The 16,901-nt window shown below is 40.2% G+C and overlaps 1 long non-coding RNA gene across 1 annotated transcript; it reads right to left on the bottom strand.

The window, feature by feature from the left end:
* Positions 1-2,697: 2,697 nt before the first annotated feature.
* LOC139761523 (uncharacterized) lies at positions 2,698-9,816 on the bottom strand. Its single transcript, XR_011715531.1, has 3 exons — positions 9,604-9,816; positions 3,451-3,553; positions 2,698-2,869 (listed from the first exon to the last, which is right to left on the bottom strand). It is a non-coding gene; the product is annotated as an uncharacterized lncRNA (long non-coding RNA).
* Between the last annotated feature and the right edge of the window lie 7,085 nt (positions 9,817-16,901).

Here is a 16,901-nt window from a genome sequence, read left to right as displayed (position 1 = left end):
ATCAGTGCTTAAAATTGGCCCAGTCATCGTTAAGTTGTCGTTCACCTTGGCTGAGTTGCCTTATCTCAGGCACTCAGCCATCGTGCTCAAGAGTCAACGTGGATGTACGTAAGAGTTGACGTGGATGTACGTAAGAGTTAACGTGGATGTACGTAAGAGTTAACGTGGATGTACGTAAGAGTTGACGTGGATGTACGTAAGAGTTAACGTGGATGTACGTAAGAGTTGACGTGGATGTACGTAAGAGTTGACGTGGATGTACGTAAGAGTTAACGTGGATGTACGTAAGAGTTGACGTGGATGTACGTAAGAGTTGACGTGGATGTACGTAAGAGTTGAGTTGTGGTATATCTAAGTCAACCTTCCTAAGTCAAGAGATGATCAAAATGGCACTACGTTTGCTATGTATAGTGGTTGTTGGCTAGACTCATCTGATAATGTTAGAAGAACGAGCGGCAGTTCTTATCATGAGATACGAGTCCTGGACCACTGCTGGATCGTTGATATTACTGGACCGTGTTCCTCAAGGTGTGGGTGAGAGTGTAGGATCTCTCGTGATGACTGTACTGTGAGGGAGGGAGAGGAGGGGTGAGGGGCGGGGTGAGAAGTGAGGAAGATGGAAAGATGAGTAAATGTTCAGAGAGAGAGAGAGAGAGAGAGAGAGAGAGAGAGAGAGAGAGAGAGAGAGAGAGAGAGAGAGAGAGAGAGAGAATACGTGGATGAAGAAAAAATGATCTATGAATACTATATAATTTTGCTCTGTAAGTAACAAGAATCCATAACATATTCCACTACTCATGGAGTAGTTAACCAATCACTAAGGGAAGCTTCGTTACGTAAGTGCTGGAGACTGGTAGATATCACAACTATTTATAAGGTGACAGGTAATGCACCTTAAATTACCGTCCAAGTAGCCTCACGTCAGTTCCAAGAAAGAAATGGAAAAAATATTGAGACAAAATTATGACATTTCTTAATGATCACGATAGATATATAGATATACAGATATTTTTTCATCAGCTCAGGTATACAACTGAATGAACATTAGGAGAAAAACAATATATATATGAATTCATCCTTTTTCTTCGTGCCAGATCCCAAGAATATATTGTGGTGCAGCAGCAGGTGTGAGAGTGTAGCTAAATTTTTATACCAAAGATTTCAGTTACCACTTGTCACCTCCCTGCTTGTTTACTTAAAGATGCATGGTATCTTTTTACAATCTCTTTTCCCTGTTGTGTTTTGTTGCCTGAGAGAGTGGAGGATGAGGAGAGAACCTTCATACTGTTCTATCTTTACCTCATCCACATAGAACAGATATAACAATAAGTCAAGTTAAAAAAAAATGAATTATCTAGACCTGGGTCATCAGTCCCTCTGTTGTCTGTCTCTCCCACGTACTCCAGTGTATATTGGTCGAGGCGTCATGAAGATCTACGTCCTTTACTTCTGCTTTACAGGTCAATATACCTTTGAACATAGACCACAAAGACCTGCCTAGGACGGGTAGATGTTGTTCTTTCCTTTACTGGATACTACTGAGCCAGTTGGGTGGGCGTTTGTGGCACTCCAGTGTTGACCTTAACCGTTTTATGACCCCAGACCACCGACCTCCACACACCAGGTGAAGGTCCAGCACACACAGACAACAGAGAAGGATGATCAGGTCAAACAGAAATACGATGAAGCAGTATCGGAAACTTGATAAGTTGTTCGATTGTTCGTATTTTTCAAACATGGACGTTATCATATTACTATCATGTTGTGTCATGACATCTCAGTGTATCTCTCGTGGCGTCAATATACCCAGTGTCATGACATGGTTTCATAAATATTTGACTCACCTGTCGTGACTTTCCACAATAACCACTGTGTTTGTTGGCCCAGAATTAAAAATGAAAATAACATACCTTGCTCTCGTTGTGCAGATTTGAGTCTGTATGAAAACATATGTATGCGTCGGTTGGGCTGTGGCCCAACGATCGTTTCCTAGCCAGAGAGAGAGAGAGAGAGAGAGAGAGAGAGAGAGAGAGAGAGAGAGAGAGAGAGAGAGAGAGAGAGAGACAGAGAGACAGAGGACACACCAATGGGCATTGTTAGTAAATCAAAGAAGAGCCTCACTATCATTTCTGCAGGATTTTTGTTCTCTCTCTCTCTCTCTCTCTCTCTCTCTCTCTCTCTCTCTCTCTCTCTCTCTCTCTCTCTCTCTCTCTCTCTCTCTCTCTCTCTGCATACATCCAGAAGTACTTGCAGAGTTGATCAATCTTTTCCGTATGAAAGGTTTTTATATCATATACATTTGCCTTTTTCCTTGTCGCTGCCCCTCATAAATTCTCATATATCGTTCACGTTTTCCATGAGTACAAAGCTGTGGCTTAGCCATTCCTGGTGGATAAGTTGTCCTGCATCCTCAGGTCTACGTGTATGGCATTTATGAATCATTTCTTCCTTAACTCTATCACTTTCTTTAGCTGGTAGCGATAAAAACGTAGTAACACTGAATCATTTTCTTTATACATAAACAGAATGATTTCATGACCAACTTTATATCTCTGGCTATGACAGAAGCCTTTATCCTAACTATCACATGGTTCAGGGTACTATCTTATCACCATGAAAGTTGTCATTATCTTTCCCATCACGTGGTTTCAGGGTACTATCTTATCACCATGAAAGTTGTCATTATCATTCCACACACACACACACACACACACACACACACACACACACACACACACACACACACGAGCAGCACAAGTGGAACATGAGAATCTTCGTGTCGTCTCCACCACACAGTTTGAGCAGCGGCGGTACACGAGGCTGGTGAGACAACCCGGCCTACATTACATACTGCAGTTGGCTCACACATCTGTAATGATTGTGAATTAGATGGTTTTATTATGGTTCCTACGATAAGAACTACTTGTTATCATTATTACAAACTGTACGTGTGCACGTCATCAAGCGAAGCATTAAGCTGACAGGCAAAGCCATGTAAAACAGCAATATGTTCTCACCTCGCTGGAATATACACAAGAGAACCATGCTCTCTGCTTAAGTTTAGCGTACTCGGCCACCTATTTGCATGAACTGGGACAAAGCTTGACTGTTACATAGGAACTAAAACTGACCATTTAGTTCTCTGAGGCTGTTTTTGACAGGGGAATTATCAAAGATCAGAAACTCAGAGATTATTTTGGTAAGAGTATAAACTAAAGAGACGTTACTGTAGTCGTGTTTAAGATGCCAAGTATTTGTCAGTCTTATGCATAAAGGTGTTACTTTTAGCTACTCTAATTAGTAGATCATTCCCTAAGTTGAAAATTCTATTAGAGAAAAAATACTCCACCTCATTCCAAGTCAAATGTTGACCCACGAGATTGTGTCCAATACTTGGTAATATATCAGACCAATCTAGACTTAATTTTGAATACTTGTGTCATATCTTACCCATCACTGTTCTAAATCAAGTCGTCAAGTCAACTCTAATACGTCTCGTGTCTCAGTCCCGGGATCATCTTAGCTGCTTGCCGCTGCAGGCTCTTCATTCTGCCTGTAGTTTTCACAAGTAGATTGATCAGAAGTGAACACAGTACTTGTAGTGAGCGTGCACCATGGAATGGTAAAGAACGAGGATTACTTTCTTACATTCGAATACCCTACCTATGAATCTAAGAATTTTGTTTGCCTTTTTAGTTATTACAGTTATCTCCCCTATTTACCAATAAATGTTACAGTTACCCATTATAACTTATTCAGTTTTCTTTGAGAAATTGTATAGACTAAGGTCAGGCCTCTCTCTCAGGAATGGCCATGAGAGGAAGATGTGATACAAAGCTGTTGGTGAATGTAATCTGTACACATCTCAGTCATTTCAAACCCTTGTTATATAATTGAGGACAGTGAATTTGCCAGAGTGATGTTAAGTATAGTAATATATAGAGCGATCTATATATCAAGAATGATTTGTATCATTTACGTTACGAGAGAGCCATGTTTCTTTTGCTATTATATTTTCATAGATTTTTATGTGTTTGGTATTTGTCCAACTTGAAAGGAAGGGAAAAGTAGGTACATCATTACGGCCGTCTGGTGTCAGGAGATGTTAGCCAGATGGTAAGGGAATCTGTGTCTAGCCCAAATCTCTCTGTAACGGAAGCTGTTATTTCAGTTATCTGTTTTAACGGTCTGTGGGCTGATTATACACCATTTAATGTGTAAGGGGTGGAGGCAGAACGTAACATACTGTTTCTATACACAGCTGACCAAGCATTACACTGCACCTTAGCCATTTTTCTCTCTCATATATCTATTTTGCAGCGCAACAGATTTTGTACCTCTCTTACCTTATCGTTGTCACTACCTATGTGTAAAGCGTTGCATTTATCGATGTTATCATACTTTTGTCACTCACAAACTTAGTCCATCGGTTTACCTAGGTCACTTTGAAGCTGTAGATTTTCAATATCTGCTGTAGATTTTTCTCCCAGCTTAGTATCGCTTACGAATTTTCATTCTTACAACATAACCCATTAAAAATGAGCTCCACATGTAATTCTTGCAATAAGTTTCAGCCATATGTCTTGATATTCTATGTTAATGTACTTAGTACACGAAACAAATTGATCGAAGTAGAGGCAATCGTATTTAAAAGAAAATGACTATATGGTCGGTGTCTCTGTATCTTGGTTAGGTACTGACGACAGGGATTTCCTTGGCGAATACACTATTTCCTGCACTAATCTATTTCACAGTGATAGGTGCAAGTAAAGTAGACGGAGGTTCATCACTTATATGTCAATCTTACCTTTAACATGTGCTACAAATTGTTGTGGCTTTATTTCTGTGGAAATTAAAGATAAGGGTTGCGAACAGTAACAGTAGAATTAGTTACCAGGCCTCCCTCACAAACACAATATATAAACTAAAGACTTTATGATCAGTTATCAGAAATATGTAATGAAGAACATTCAAATATTGAGGATTTTATCATATAGGTATTCAAGTGAGGAATATCCCTTTCTAGTAGCTGTGAGCGTGCGCTCTGCCTGAACATACACGATATTGCCCTAATATAATTAGTTGAGAAACTTGCTCGTGAAGATAACATATCAGACTTGGTTCTAACTATAAATGAGGAGTTGGCTGTAGTGCTGAAGTTGGAGAAAAGTTTTGTGTGGGTGATCACCGACAAATTACTGTTGAGTTAAATTTTCTCACATCTTATAATGCTGGTCAACATGAAAATCGCCAAGAAATGCCAGGATTTACCCTTGCAAATTTTATTGATCTTCGCATTGATTTTGACAGACAAACATGTGATGATATCAACGAAAGTGATATGGACGTAGCTTGGAAAAGCTTCAGTAAGACATTCAGAGCAGTAGAGGGACCTTACGTGCTAGTGCGTAGCAAAGTCGTTTTCCTAAATTAAACCAAATTGGCGGAACAATATAATAAAGAACTGCTCATTTTCTGGAAAAATAACGCATCATGATGGAGTAAACAGAGTAAGACTAAGTTATATGATTTTTAGTTTAGAGTTAAGACACTTGTACGTCAAAATAAACGTCAGTATGAAGCGCATATTTCAGAAGATAGCAAGAGAAACCTCGGGATTTTGTAGGGATGTTAGATGCTAGAAAGCAATTATCCAGACAACTGGTCCTTGAAATACGAGAAGTGGTGACTTGGCTCAAGACAATATACCCACGACACAGATTTTGAATATCGGTTTTCTCATCACTATTTACAAGTAAAGACATGACTCACATCCCGGTTCCAGTGTAGAGCTGAGAGAGGCTAACATCTTACGACATACTGATGTACAAGGTTAAGATATTTCATCATCGCTTACTGAGATGAAAGACATTACAATGGAAGACCCAGATAAGTATTATCCCAGGATTTCAAGAGAAGTGATCAATAACATTGCTAAACCCTTAACAGCTCTTTCCAGGAAGTCACTTGTCATGAGGAAAGTTCTTGTGAACTAGAAGTTAGATAATGTGATACTGACCTTCAAGTATTATCTCCCAGTTAGTTTGAAGCTGTAGCTGGTAAACCTCTGCAAACTGAAATTCGAGAGAATATTGTAAATTATGCAGAGAACCACCACTTAATGACCCACTGTGAGCCTGGTTTCCGACGAAATCACTCATGTCCTAGAAATAATCTTGATTTCTTATATGACATTTTAACATATATGATAAAAGAGAAGGGGTTGAATCGTCTCTTTAGATTTCCAGGAATCATTCAGTAAAGTTCTCCATCAAAGGCTATCAACAAGATCTAAGTCACAGAATAGATAAGCTATGAAAGGTAAATAAGGAAACAGGTTCTTGTTCTGTATTCTTTCACGACCTGAGACCAAGTAAACAGCAGTAAAGAAGGTGTAAAAAAAAAGTAGGGCTTTCGAATTAAAGTATAAGACATAATCCTTACTCTGAACAATTCATTGATGGGTCCCCACCTGATACATTGTGTTCAGGTCTGGTCACCATATTTGAAAAACAAGTCAGACAGAATGGAGAGAGTACAGGGTGAGCTACGAAGATGATTCCTGGACTGAGAAACAAAATCTATAAAGGCAGATGAGATGATTGAAACGTATTAAGCTTAAAAAGAAAAAAGTTAATAATTGATTTGACCTGGCCTTCTGAATCACATAGGTTATAATGGCCTCAGTCCAAGCAGCTACTTAAAGCTACATATGTTTGATTTCACTTGTCATAATGGATACAAGCTAGTGAGCAAGCCTTTTACTTTGTTTAGGGCGAAGTATTATCTATTTTCAACAGGATTGTTGACATATGGAACAATTTACTAATGACTGAAGCAGCAACATATATAAACTTAAGAATACACTGGACAGATACTCCACTTCAAATCCAAGACTGACATTACTACAACTTTTTGTTGTATATAAAGTTTGCTGAAATCTCTCATTGAGTCATCTATCAGCTTTTCTTCTCTTAGTACACCAATCTCTGACCTGATCCCTTTTACCAGCACAAACAACTTCGAAAGCTGTTGTTTCATGCTATTTGATTTCCTTTGTATTCCCCTTGTATTCCTTTATTTTTTGCTTCATTCAGATCAGGAACCCAAAGACCCTTGAGGCTACAGCATCATCGAAATCACCAAGCACTCAGGAGATGCAAGCTTCTATTCTTGGCTCTCAGTATAGCGATTCAGAGAGGGAAATACCTGCTCCATTCTTGGCTAATGCCAATCTAACGAGGACCTGTACCAACTATATGACCTCTCTCGACCAACTAAGTATCTCGAGGTTAATGATATTCATCAACAAGAAAGGATGGGCGAGAGAAGAAAATCTTCAAATGCATTGAGACAAAACAATTTTATTTTCCTGATAATATCGAATCCTTATATTAACCCATTAATTGTGCAATAGTAAGTTTTCCATAAAGTAATTCCAACAGTCACTTAGCTACTATAGTTCACGTGAAATGTACATATCTAGGCTCATTGTTGAGAGTGATGGGTTGTGATCACATAGTCCCCCCGGAAGCAACATGATACTTGCGCCACAGTTTCCACACTACAAGGACGCCAGCCAGAGGGCCATAGCCTGGGTGAGTCCTACCCCATTATGGGAGATGGGGGTAAGGAGTGGGGCTGGGAGAGTAGGCAGGTGATGGAGTCAACAGTGGTACCTGGTGAGAGTGTTTATAGAGAGAGGCTGTGATGAGTGAGGGAGGGTAGGTGGACAAGCTGGTGTAGTGGCAATCAATACGAGAAGGATGACACAAATGTTTGTTTGCATGAAGTTATAATGCATCCTGGGGAAGGATCAGTGGCCAGGAGGAGAGAGGAAATGTTTCTCTTAGTTACATACGACCCCAGCAGATGATACAAGCTCACATGAAGTCTAGCCTGCTTTTCCTTTTTGTGTAAAACAAATTAAGATTTTACAGCTTAAAATAAATATAAACAGATTATTTCAGAATCTGACTCTGAGTGTGAGGTGGGTCATAGATGCCATAGCGGTAAACGAATCGCTACCGGCGTTCGCTTTAAACCAGACCACATCTTGGGAGGAAACATTTGACGCCTGGTTTAAACCAGACCACATCTTGGGAGGAAACATTTGACGACTGGTTTAAACCAGACCACATCTTGGGAGGAAACGGAAACATTTGACGACTGGTCTAACAAACTAAATGTGTTTGTCTGTTTCGTGCGGTTTACCATCATCGTAATGCATGCTCTCTCTCTCTCTCTCTCTCTCTCTCTCTCTCTCTCTCTCTCTCTCTCTCTCTCTCTCTCTCTCTCTCTCTCTCTCTCTCTCTCTCTCTCTCTCTTCCACCGGTTCAGCTGTGGCTCAACTGGCCTCTGGTAATATCATCATAATCAGATTGAGAGCAAGGCTTAACAAGAGGGAAACCCTAATTGAGACTCATTGGACGTCATTACGGGCCGCTCAGAACACATTTGTTTTGACCCAAACGATATATTTTCCCCATTACAGATACTGCAGCATGTAGTATTAGCCTCACAACTTTCTAGCAATGTTTTCATGTTTTTGTTAACAGATTTTGCTCATTACAGCTGGTTGTCTTATCAAATCTTATGAGTGGATGGCGATAATGCGCATATTCAAGATAGGTATTTTGAGATAATAGATTTGGTAATCAATTTACTCTCACTTAACAGTCAAATATGATACTTAAATGAATGTTCACATAAGATATAGATATCAGGAGTGAACACTATTCTCAATGTCTCATTACCCCACAAAACTTCACCAGAGAATTCTTCAGAATGGAGGACAAGCAGGGTGGGAAGGAGGTGGTAGAGGGCGTACAAATGTGGGCGAGGGAAGAGGTTTGGTATCGCTGGTGTCCAGGCTGAGGATGAAATTGGATGGAGGAAGTGACGGAGGCAGACTGTCATGGGACACACGTCTCTGGTGCTGCAGCTCTTGGTGTCACCAAGTAGCCACTAGAGCAGTGTACAAGGTGACCTATGTTAATTATCAGTGCCACTAAGAGGCACACAGACAGACACACAGACACAGACACACACACACACACACACACACACACACACACACACACACGCTGGTTCCTTCTGTGATGAGCAGAGTGGAAACACTCCAAACGAACCTGTACACGACAGTAATATCAGGACTGCGTTTTCGGTGTACTCTACTTGTGACCAAGAGCAGGAACAGCAGTTGACTAACGATATGAAGAGCAGTATAACTTAGTAAAAAATGATAGCGGAAACAGCGCCGAGAATTAATGAAACTAGCACCTTTTCTGATTTTTTTTCATCTATCAAGATGGAAGTGTAAAGTGAATAGAAAATATTGAAAGATTTTAGATCTCAGTCGAGACAACATTGATAGAAGGATGCATATAAATGCGTTGTAAGACTTACGGGTGAGAAATGGTAACATAATATCAAAATTATAAGAGGAGAGAAGAGAGATTAAGAAATGGCTCTACTAACAGATACAGCACTGGGAGAAGAGAGGATAAGAAGAATGTTTAACCTCAGGGATGTAATGACATGCGTCTGGCAGGAGGTGGGAGGAATGATGCAGGGATGAGGCTGGAACATTGTGTGGCTCACCCCTACTGCGCACCTCCCTCGGATGGCGCATGAGAGATGCCAGCTTAGTGCTTGGGTGCTCCTCCAGGAGCCGTGAACCAAACTGGTGGCGACAGGTCCTGCCAGCCGAGCACTCTGACCTCCTGCACGAGATCCCCAGAGAAGCCTCGGATATGAAAGGTCTCCTCTGGGGAGGATTAAGACACCATAATTACGGACTGGAACACTTAATACAGGTACTGATAATCGCATGAATAATCGCATTTATGAAGGAGAGATATTCAAATGTTCTTGGACTGGCAGAAACTTAACTAAAATAAAGGTAAAAGAATTAGGATACGATGATGTCACTTGCTATAATGCAATATTTGGAGTCACCATTGACACTATTCCTTGTTAAATAGAGGGTTAGGGAGCAGCCCGAGTCAGATGGAGCCGGAGTGATACGGCAGGACATCAGCAGCTGAGAACACCAGGGCTCTACTCTTGTACCTGATAAAGTTAATCTTATGTGATATACTGAAAGTCACAGGACGACTTTACATCTCCCTAACCAAATGAGTCATTCCAATACTAAACCTACGGTACACATTACATGGTACATACAATAAGTAGATAGTCAACAAACGTTACACATTACATGGTACATACAGTAAGTACATGGTCAACAAATGGTACACATTACATGGTATATACAGTAAGCACATGGTCAACAAACGTTACACATTACATGGTATATACAGTAAGTACATGGTCAACAAACGGTACACATTACATGGTTCATACAGTTAGTACATGGTCAACAAACGGGACACATTACATGGTACATACAGTAAGCACATGGTCAACAAACGGTACACATTACATGGTACATACAGTAAGTACATGGTCAACAAATGGTACACACACCACCTACCCATGGTAATGTTTTCCAATCCACCATAATAATACTTTACAACCTTCATGATACTTTCTGTCCTGTTCATCACTGCTGATTTTTCCCCTTTCTACTTACTACAAGATTATCTCTCCCTGCTGGCGAAGTTTGACCTGGCATGGTAATACATTCCTGATTCACTTATGATTATTATCATCTGTGTCGTCATGAATACGTTCTCTGGCCATCACATTCTCTAGACACAGCAGCTCACTCCCAGGAACGGAGACACCAGACCTTTACCACACATCAGGCAACACTACGTCCAGTACACAAGAACCGCAGACACCACTCTATTGACAACGAATTCCATCACAATGGAAAAAATATCGTTCCATTGTTTCATCCATTTTCCTAATGTAAAATTTCCATACAACAATTGGAAACTGATTGCGAAGTTACTTTCATAACAAAAACAAAATTTATCAGAAAGATAGAAAGTTTGGTTTTGTGTACTTTATATATTATGAATTGCCAATCATCATGCTGGGAGAGAGAGTATGTTTGTGTGTCTTGTTTATTCTTGATGGCAGATGTTATGTACATATCGTGAGGAGAATGTTATTAATATTTGGTCCTCATCATAACAACATGAGAGAGACAGGGTTTTGTGTACTTTAGAATAAAAAAAAGGACAAAGTTCCGCATGATAACTTGTACCCCAGGTCCAAGCGAAATGATCTGGCCTTAACACTACTGATAAAATGCTTTTCTTTAAATTTGGAAGAAGAAAAGGATAACAAGCAATGGTTCCCTCCTCATCTTCCACTCCCCCAGGTAACAAGCCGGGCGGGAAACACGTAAAAATAAGATACCTTGCAGGAAGAAATACGCATGAAGGAAAAGTTTATAGTTGAGTCAGAAAACAGAATAAACGTGAATATGTCCTGCATCCCATCACTATGTGTGTATTACTCCTGATGTGGACGATAGTTCCTGGTTCCCTTACAGTAAGCTACATGGGTTAATCAATGTTGGTACATAACCAGCAACATGACCGAGGAGAGACGAGTGGTTAAGAAGGTAGCACAATACGTTATGATGATTGGTTTAAAGAATTATTCAGTACGGAAAGTGGCGGGTGATGGTCAAGCTTATTATTAGCATATTAACTGTATCTACTGTGAATGACATTTTCCATGAGCTTATTCCAGGTGTCGATAATGTCGTTGGTGTAGAAATATTTCGTGCCATCCAGATGAACTCGGTGACCTCTAAGTTTGAACCCATTTTCTTTTGTTTGTATTACTAGTGTGACAGTAAAGAAGAACTTCCTATATCAACATTGTTGAATCCTTCAAGTATTGTAAAACATTCTATTGATTTGTCTCTCTTTCTAATTCACTTCTCTTCATATGGTCTGTTGCAAGAGGAAAGAATCAATCTAGTTGCTTTTTGCTGCACTGTTTCCAGTGTAAGAATATCCTTACTTAGGTGGGGCACCTTGACCTGCACCGCACATTCGAGGTAGGGTCTAACTAGACTAAGTATAGTGGCAATACCACACGCCTGCTTTCGTATGTCAATTTTCTGTCAATATATCTTAACATACCATTTGCTTTCTTGGCAGCTTCGTCATAATGCTTGGAGATGTTGAAGATGTTGTAGACAGCGACCCCAGATCCCTCAGACAAGGGGTTTCCTTAATCTTGTGGTCCATCACTTCATAATCGAATTTCTTGTTGAGATTTCTGCTTGTATCAGCTGACATTTAATGACGTTAAACGTTATTTGTCATTTTCTAGACCATTCAACTGTTTTATCCACATCTTGTAAAATTAGCGTCTCTTCCTCCGCTAATATGGCATTGCGGATCTTATCTGTAGAATTTAGACACTAAGTTATTCAGTCATTATCATAAATGACGAAAACATAGGAGCCCATTAGTAACGGGTGACCACAGTCATGATTCAACAACCATTACGACTCTTCGCTCCCTATCACGTGACCAAGCTTCAACCCGGTTTCCTATGCCACCAGTAACCCCCAGGGCTCTGACGTCAAGCATCAAGTTATCATGGGGAACTTTGTCAATGTTTGTGAAACACTGAACTATGATATCTATTGTTTTCGTCTTGTTGTGGGTACTGAACAGTTTATGATGAAGTTCAAGGCTGATTGTAAGGCATGATGTGTGTCTTCTAAACCCATGCTGTGTATCATTGATCAGAATGTGTTGTTCAAGGTAAGCTAATATTTAATCCCAAATAATGGACTCCAAACGTTTCCATATACCTGATGGGAGGCCAATGGAACGGTAATTGCCAGGCATTCTACGGCTTCCCTGTTTGAGTATAGGGGTAACCTATGCCAGTCCTGCGATGCTATTCCATCCTGGAGAGATTAATTGAAAACATAGATTAACGGTTTGACAGTTTCATATTGGACGATTTGAATTACTTGTGGATATAAACGATCTTGATCGGAACTTATATCAATATTCATCTTATGTGAGTAAGTTCTTTCCTTACTGTGACAGTGAATTATCTTCGACAAAGATGGTAAGTCTAGCAGATTTACCTTCTACATTAGAAATATACATATAGTTCACCAGTTGATTTCTGGAAGATTAAAATCTCCAAGAGTGATTGAAGATTTATCCTTCATTGCTCGTTGTAGACTCTCGGAGATTTCAGTGAGAGAGAGAGAGAGAGAGAGAGAGAGAGAGAGAGAGAGAGAGAGAGAGAGAGAGAGAGAGAGAGAGAGAGAGAGAGAGAGATTGTTAGCCATGCTCAGAGTTCAAGGAAATATGCAGGCGTGACATTCCAATATCCAGCTAAATTTGTGCTGGCTGAATATTGAAGATTTTTTCAGTGACGCACATTTTCCCACGTCGTGTATCACTACACCACTAACCCTCTCGTTATATCCAGTGACAGAAGGGATGGCTGGGAGAGTGAGGACTGGGGAAGGTGAGGAGCAAGAGAAGGACGGGGTACAGGAGAACACTGTGTTAGGTTGGGAGAAGAGGAAGAATGGAGTTGTGTGCTGAGTAAAACTGAGAAAAGTCACAAAAATCAGATACCTTGATAACATCTGATCCACATAAAGATAATGATATACTACTCGTTCCCTAACAACTATACATATACATACAACTGTTCGTCGCCAAGATAACAACTTACCGAAGAAATGTACACATGTGTCTAAAAACAAGCATTTAAGCAGTGTTAATACATTTGAATATAACTCCATGTCTGATACATTCCGATGAAATTTGACTTTATACCTGAAAGATCAGATGCCTGAATAATCAGTTTACATTTGTAGAATTACTTCTCACACATGAACCCTCACCACACACCTGGTGATTATCACACATGGGAATAACCACCACACATCTAACCACAACTCCAGATTCAACAATGGTCGTTGAGTAATGAAACGCTTGAACAGTGACCATCACTTAACAACCACAAACCACCTGAACCATCACCACAGACACTTGGAACTGAATAATATACATAGGATCATGGTGTGTCCAGCTGTGTTAGTAGTAGGAGAAGCTGGCAACAACTGGTTAAAGTGGCGGAGGGTTCAAGTAACGACAGCAGCTTCAGTGGTGGGAAGGCAGAGACCAAGTGATGAACTCTTATACAAGAGGAACCACACACGCCGCCACAAGTTGTCTCATTCCCGACCCATCAGCAAACTTTACCTCACCTCCACTTGCATCAGTGTTCAACATCCCGTGTTCCCTCACAGTTTGGGTCTACAGTTGTAATATAGGATGCATCTTCCCCTTGTGGGGACTCAAGGATTTTAGTGTACGTCTTCTCACTATAGATAATATATGTATGATATTACACTGAATATCTTGGTACAATATTCTACGTTCACATGGACAATTTGCCCCACTGTGGTGTGTATGTTTGCTCTTCCAGTTGAGGGATATATGTGTCTCTCCTTTATATCTTCTTTCTTTGTCTTCTTGTCCAACATGCATTTTGGTAAAGTAAATTCAAGTACCCATTTATTGATCTGTCTGTATAACCGTTTTCGATATGAACCTTCCTTTAAAATTCATAATCAGATCCCGGATTATGATCAGCCGATCACGTGATGAACTCTTATACAGGAGGATGTTGATATAACTTGTGAACATTGGCTCATGAACTTTTCTTCCTCATCTTGATACATCACAGACATCAGCTCAATCAGTCTTCACCAAAACGTCATAATTAACACACTACTTTGCACGTTAGGTATTGATTCATGATTATCACGATAATTCACATCTAACACTGATTACGGATTCCAGTAAGCCATTGAGAACTGGAGGTTTACCACAGTTGACTGTAAACTATTACTACGTAAGTTTTCTTCCTTACAACAACGACCGCACGATGTTCTGTTCCAGCCAATACAACACTGTGGGCGGGGAGAGTCTGGTGACGCAACGAGGAACATTATAGTGTTGGAATCTGTGTTTCCAGTGTTATAGGGATGGGCGGTTTTGTGTGCAGTTGTCTATTAGTGCTTTACGGGGAAGGAGCTGTACACTCGTGTGTGTGTGTGTGTGTGTGTGTGTGTGTGTGTGTGTGTGTGTGTAGCTCTGCAGTCGCACATATTCTTATTTCGTTTGAATCTGTATCTTTGTTTTGGTATATATAATGACAAGTAAGTATGCTCTCTCTCTCTCTCTCTCTCTCTCTCTCTCTCTCTCTCTCTCTCTCTCTCTCTCTCTCTCTCTCTCTCTCTGCAAGTACTATACATCATGAAGTTGTGAGTGCGTCAGTCGTGTCCATTATGCTACAGTAGTGGTGGTCATGATCCAGCTCTGCAGTAGGACTCAGCCTCCACTCTGCTCTAGCATCAGGTTTAGGCGCACGTTCCACACCACACACACATCCCCGAACATATTGCACCAGGCTAAGCTGCCAGGAATACCCCCGCCCAGAACACCTGCCGTCATCCTGGGCTGATGATCATACCCTGTTAACGATAGGCTGGAGGGAACAACATTACTCTCTTGTGTTACGCTGGAGGCGATCTGTTAACCACTTGGTCATGAAGACTTAATTTCCATACATATGGAATCCATTTCCTTTGACAATAACTTGAACTCCTTGACATAATGATCTAACATCTTGAGACCATCATTTTATGATTGATTCTGTAAAGCTATGACGTAATCGATGAAGATAATGACATACTCCCTTAAGGCGATGACGTATGTCTTCAGATGATGACTTGATCCCTGTGAGAAGATGACTTAGTGTCTGAGACGATGACTAACTTCCTTGTGACAGTCACTATAGAGATAGTTTTGTTACACTGTGTTCAATACGTAAGTTGACTTGACTCAGTTCATTATGTTTAACTGGTATGTTCATTATGTTCAACTGGTATGTTCATTATGTTCAACTGGTATGTTCATTATGTTCAACTGGTATGTTCATTATGTTCAACTGGTATGTTCATTATGTTCAACTGGTATGTTCATTATGTTCAACTGGTATGTTCATTATGTTCAACTGGTATGTTCATTATGTTCAACTGGTATGTTCATTATGTTCAACTGGTATGTTCATTATGTTCAACTGGTATGTTCATTATGTTCAACTGGTATGTTCATTATGTTCAACTGGTATGTTCATTATGTTCAACTGGTATGTTCATTATGTTCAGCTGGTATGTTCATTATGTTCAACTGGTATGTTCATTATTATGTTCAACTGGTATGTTCATTATGTTCAGCTGGTATGTTCATTATGTTCAACTGGTATGTTCATTATTATGTTCAACTGGTATGTTCATTATGTTCAGCTGGTATGTTCATTATGTTCAACTGGTATGTTCATTATTATGTTCAACTGGTATGTTCATTATGTTCAACTGGTATGTTCATTATGTTCAACTGGTATGTTCATTATGTTCAACTGGTATGTTCATTATGTTCAACTGGTATGTTCATTATGTTCAACTGGTATGTTCATAATAAGAATACGACTTACTCATCGTTCCCGAGAGTTGTGTTCACGGTTAATAAATGGCTTTGTGATGTGAGTCCTCCAGCATTATAGCACAGGAACTCTAATATATTACACTCACATGATAAATTGATCGTGCTGTATTCACGGGGCTGACTTATATACATGTCCTCACCACAATGTCCTCGACGATCCTCTTTATTCGTTTTTGAAAGATATTTGTCTGTAGGATCAATGTGCTGCTCTGTGATAACTACTCCCAACGAAACTTTGGGTCATGGAAGATGCAGCATGACCGGTGTGTGTGTGTGTGTGTGTGTGTGTGTGTGTGTGTGTGTGTGTGTGTGTGTGTGTGTGTGAGGATTGTGCTGAGGCAGAACTGGAGATAGTGTGGAGTGCGCTGGCTGGCTGGCTGGCTGGCTGGCTGGCAGCTGGTGACGTGCTATTTC

The sequence above is a fragment of the Panulirus ornatus genome, chromosome 40 (assembly GCF_036320965.1).
Source record: "Panulirus ornatus isolate Po-2019 chromosome 40, ASM3632096v1, whole genome shotgun sequence".
In the NCBI taxonomy this organism is placed as follows: Eukaryota; Metazoa; Arthropoda; class Malacostraca; order Decapoda; family Palinuridae; genus Panulirus; species Panulirus ornatus.
Note: the sequence above shows the minus strand (reverse complement) of the source record. Positions and strands in the feature narration are given on the sequence as shown.